Consider the following 5,444-nt stretch of genomic DNA (forward strand, 5'->3'; position numbering starts at 1 on the left):
AGTTTGGTGTCAAGCTTCTTTCCTGTCTTGAAGAAAGTATGGCAGGATGGAGGCATCGTTTCTGGGGATTTAAATTTATAATCATCTGTCAGTGAGCAGAGGAAAAACAGAGCCCTTGATGTGTTCACGCCCACAGGTCAGTGGAGCAAGACCTGGGGACTCGGAGGCGCTCAAATCGAGCTAATGTAAGAGTGCACCAGAGTCTAGACCCAACGAGGAGCAAACATCCTGTCTTAACTCCTGTTCTAGCCCAGAGCCAGTAATGGTGAACCCACTGGGGCTAACGGGAAGAGAGGATGAGAACTTGTTCTCTGAGGAAATGTCTGAGGTACACAAATAGCTATCGTTTGTGCTAAGTTTTCCACATCCACTAACCATAGCTAGAACAGCTTTGGATATTTAGAAGACTTAACTAATTAAATGGTTTTCCCATTCAGAAGCAGCTTGTTTCCAAATGACAAATGTCTCCAGCCTCAAGAGGTGCTGTCAGTAAGCAGTTTGTTGGCTAAAAAGTCCAGCACCTTGTCCGGAACCCAAACAATGATGTGAGGGAAACTGAGTCATGCCTCTGCTGGACTTTAGTCTGCACTTCGAGGAGCTCAAATCTTGGAGGACGTTTCAAAAGAATTTTCAAGGTATTTCTTATATATTCTAGCTGTTCAAATTAGAATACAAGTCATTCTTTCTACTGTCTCCAAATAAATTTTTTAAAATCTTCACTGAAAAAACAACAACAAAGATAAGAATGATTTTATACTAAAATACTTAATAAAGACATCAGGATGACCTGAAGGGTTCCTTGGAGTTCTCAGCATTGGTGAGGGCTGGAGAAGAAGAAAAGAAACCAAGATGGCCCTCAGACAAAGAACAGGTGGGGAAATTAAGGCCTGGGGCAGGAAATGGAGGGGTGTAGATGGGCCAGTGACTGGAGAGTCTTTGTGCATGGGAATGAGTTTTTCTCTAACCCCAATAAAGAGCTCGGGAGAGCCAAGTGGGCTCAGATTGGAGACTTCACAATCTGGTTTGCTCCCAGTGTGGTAGAATGTGCCACATTCTTGGGGCACTTGGCCACCCAGCCCTTGGCATTTTTTGGGCCCTGATTCATGGACCACATTTGGAACTTCGGAAGTTGAGGATGGCCCCATGCTGGCTTCACCTGTGGCAAAGAGGAACATCTAGAAGAACCTGCCACTACAGAGGACTTTACCCAGGGAATGTCTCCTTTATTTCATGTGACCATACAACTTCTCCCAGAGAAGTTTCCCATTCCTCAGCCTTAAAGATTTCATGCTATAAATAACAGACCGTGGCAGCAGCTCTAGAGGCACCCATAAAGAATTATACTTGCTCAACAGGGAGCTGGAGAGTGAATATTAAAAAAGAATAGGTAGCTGAATTGGCATTGTGTAACTCTGTGTGGAGCTCTACAACTGTCCAACCAGGAAGAAAGGAAGAATTGAGAGTTGGGAGAGAGAGACATGGAGATCAAGAGGACTGGGGGCAGGGGCATGGATTTTTATGAAGCATTCCTTGGAGTACTGAATCTGTCTTTATTAATAGTCTTTGAAGGATGCAAGAAGACATTGGGGGAAGTGGATTTGGCTCAACTGATAGAGCATCCGCCTACCATATGGAAGGTCCAGGGTTCAAATCCAGGACCTCCTGACCCGTGTGGAGCTGGCCCACGCAAAGTGCTGCTGTGTGCAAGGAGTGCCGTGCCTCGTAGGGGTGTCCCCCACACAGGGGAGCCCATGCAAAAGGAGTGTGCCCTGCAAGGAGAGCTGCACTGCACTAAAGAAGCGCACCTGCCCAGGAATGGCGCTGCACACACGGAGTACTGATGCAGCAAAATAATGCGATAAAAAGAGATACAGATTCCCAGTGCTGCTGACAAGAGTGCAAGCAGACACAGAAGAACACACAGCGAATGGACACAGAATGGGGGGGGGGGAAGGGGAGAGAAACAAACAAAAAAAATTAAATTAAATTAAAAAAAAGAAAACACTGGAATTCCTTTTAACTACTTTTTAAAAAATTTCTTTTTTCACTAGACTTTGTGACACCATGAGGAGACTGGGGCCCGGAGCTCAGGCTTCCTTTTGGGTTTTACCATGTTCCAGTGTTCTTCACAAACTGGGAACCGGAGGTAAGACAGTATTTTATGCTTCATAAATATTTGTTCTTGAATGAATTACTTACTGAAAATTGCAAATACTGAAGAAGGGATGAAAACCTAAGGACAGGCAGTGAATTGAAGGAGAGGTAGGGCTTTTATAAGGCAATGGAGCACCAAGTGAGCAAGTCAAGTCATTGTACTTGGAGGATGAGCATCTAGAAGAGGATTTAAATATGAAAAATAGGAGTGGTTGTGTAGTTTAGAAAGTGAAGTCCAGGAGAATGGGACTGGGCGTGGCTTTAAGCATAGTCCAGGGAGGGTATGAAGATACTCTCAAGGCCCAGTACCATGTTGGTCACAGAGAGCCTTTAACTCAGCCACTCATTTTCCATTCATTCAGCAAACATTTATTAAACACCTACTCGTTTACAGGTAATGTACTAGGCGCTGGAGTTGAATGATAAACAAGGTAAGGCCCTGTCTGGAAATCTTATGGTCCAGGGTAGAGCTCAGCAAACTACAACCTGGGAGCCTAAGCCAGCAGTTTTGGTAAAGTTTCATTGGAATACAGCAACTCCCATTCATCTACAGATTGTCTAGACTGTTTTTCAAAAAAACCGTTTTATTGAGGTATAATTCACATACCATAAAATTCACCCTTTTAAAGTGTACAATTCAATGGTTTTTAGTGTATCCACAGAGTTGAGCAACCATCAGGCCTGTCTTGCTTTAGAACATTTTCATCAGCCCAAAAGGAATCTCTGGCCCATCAGTAGCTGTTCCCCTTTTCTCTCTTCCTCCCTAGGGAACCATGGATCTTCTTTCTATCTCTATAGATTTGCTGTTTCTGGACATTTCATATTCGTGGAATCATACAATGTGTGGCCTTTTGAGTCTGTTTTCTTTCACTTGACTTAGGGTTTTCACAGTCATCCACGTTGCAGTTTGTTACAGTATTTCTTCTTACAGTTCTACAGCCGCTTTGTGCTGCAGACACAGTGTGTGTGTGTTTTTTTTAATTTCTCTCCCCTTCCCTGACCTCCCCCCACCCACCTGCAGTTGTTTGCTCTCTGTGTCCATTTGCTGTGTGTTCTGTGTCTGCTTGTATTCTTGTCAGCGGCACCGGGAATCTTTATTTCTTTTTGTTGTGTCGTCTTGCTGCGTCAGCTCTCTGTGTGTGTGGTGCCACTCCTGGGTGGGCTGCACTTTCTTTCGCGCTGGGTGGCTCTTCTTATGGGGCGCACTCCTTGTGCGTGGGGCTCCCCTACACGGGGGACACCCCTGCGTGGCACGGCACTCCTTGTGCGCATCAGCACTGCTCATGGGCCAGCTCCATACGGGTCAAGGAGGCCCGGGGTTTGAACCGCGGACCTCCCATGTGGTAGACGGACGCCCTATCCATTGAGCCAAATCCACTTCCGACCACAGTGTTTTGTAGTTGCGATAGAGACCATGTGGCCAGCAAAGCTGAAAATATTTGCTGTTTACTAAGTATTATTAAAGAGGGTTTGCAGCCCATGGCCTAAGGGGAAAAGAAGACATCTCAGAATCTTGGAGTTGGAGAAAGTTTCTAAGTTGGTTAATTCTATCTTTCTGGCAATTCCAGGATCTCTTCGGTAGCATCTCTGCTGGAAATCTCGTTCTGCTGAGAGAAGGGCTTGTGATAGGTTCTTCACTTGCCTTGCCAACAGTTTATCAGAAAATATCACAAAAGAACCAATCCATAATGTGGAAGTGATGAGACTGTAGAGAGAATCTGGGCATGGTTGGACAAGTACCCTAATTGTAGAAAACCAGATTTTCTAAAACAAAGAAAATTGTTCCAATTGTTAAAAATTCAAAAAGGACATGAATATAGAAACCTGGGAACTCTAAAAAGTAAATGAAAAATTATTCATGTGTATATGTATATATATATATATACACACACACATATATATATATATATATGTAATTGTTTAGCAGCATTTCAATTTGTCTGAAACTATATCATCCCAAAACAGCTGGGTGAAGTTTCAACAAAGTTGGTGGGGTATATTTAGGACTGTCTATCTTAAAATAAAGGCCATGTGGCATTAAGAAACTTCACTTTGAAGGCTTCTAGGGGTGCTGTGAACTATAGAGACCCCTTCCAGTTTCACCAAGGAGATGCAAACCACTTGTGCCAACATGCCTGGGCCAGAGCAAAGAAACAGCAGTTTCAGTACAGGCTGCAGCCAAAAGTCAGGGGCAAATACTTGAGAGGAAGGTGCTACTTTGCTGGGGGCTGCCCCTCATTTGAGCAACTCTGGTACTCGTGTGAGGAACCACTGAGGCACCTGCAGTCAACAGCTGCTAATGATTTCCTGAGCAGAGCAAGGGAGGAAGGAGAGGGAGAGACGTGTTGTGTTAGTTTCCTATTGGTCCTTCAGCTGATCACCATAATGCGGTGGCTTAAAGCGACACAAAGGTATTATGGCTCTGGAGAGCAGACCTCCGGAGTCAGTTCCTCCGGAGTCAGTTCCTCCGGACTAAAATCAAGGAGTGGGGAAGGCTGCGTTCTTTCTGGAAGCTCTAGGGGAGAATCTGGCTCCTTGCCTTCTCCAGTTTCTAGAAGTCATCTGCATTCCTTGGCCTGAGGTCCCGCATCACTGCCACCCCTGCTTCTGCTGACACATCTCCTCTCTGACTCTGACCCTCCTTCCTCCTTAATTTCTACTTTATTTATTTTTGGAGCAGTTGTAGGTTTGCAGAAAACTCATGCAGAACGTCCAGAGTTCTCCTATACCCCCTCCTCACACACACAGGGTTCCCAATGATTGACATTCTGCATTAGCTTGGTACCTTTGTTACAACTGATGAATCAATATTATTGTAATTACATTATTAACTAAAGTGCGCAGTTTACATTAGAGCCCAGTCTGTTGTACAGTTCTATGATTTAAAAAAAAATTTTGTTGTGATAACATATAGATAACATAAAATTCCCATTTCAACCACTTTCCTGGATACAGCTCAGTGACGTTATGTCAACAATGTGCTGCCATCATCACCTTCCATGACCAAAACTTTTCCATTACCCCAAACAGCAACACTTAAAAAAACTATTTCTGTATGTATACGTATAATTTTGTATTCGAGAATTCGTAGGTTTGCAGAGTTCTCAGGGTCAAGAGCTTTCACTTAAATGCTCCTGCAAAGTCCGTTTTGCCGCGGAAGCGGATCTCGTCCCAGTGTCCGGGATTTAGGCTGGGGACATCTTTTTGGGCCCCAATTTCTCCTACGCAGGATCTAGAGGAGACAGTGGGCGGCGTGCGGCGCCCTCCGTTTAAACGCGTGCTTGTGCAGA

The 5,444-nt window shown here is 44.5% G+C and overlaps 1 non-coding gene across 1 annotated transcript; it reads left to right on the forward strand.

The window, feature by feature from the left end:
- Positions 1-207: 207 nt before the first annotated feature.
- On the forward strand, positions 208-332 carry LOC111759090 (small nucleolar RNA SNORD22). Its single transcript, XR_002793178.2, has one exon. It is a non-coding gene; the product is annotated as a small nucleolar RNA SNORD22 (small nucleolar RNA).
- The last annotated feature ends 5,112 nt before the right edge of the window (positions 333-5,444 follow it).

This window comes from Dasypus novemcinctus, chromosome 25, assembly GCF_030445035.2.
Source record: "Dasypus novemcinctus isolate mDasNov1 chromosome 25, mDasNov1.1.hap2, whole genome shotgun sequence".
Lineage (NCBI taxonomy): Eukaryota > Metazoa > Chordata > Mammalia > Cingulata > Dasypodidae > Dasypus > Dasypus novemcinctus.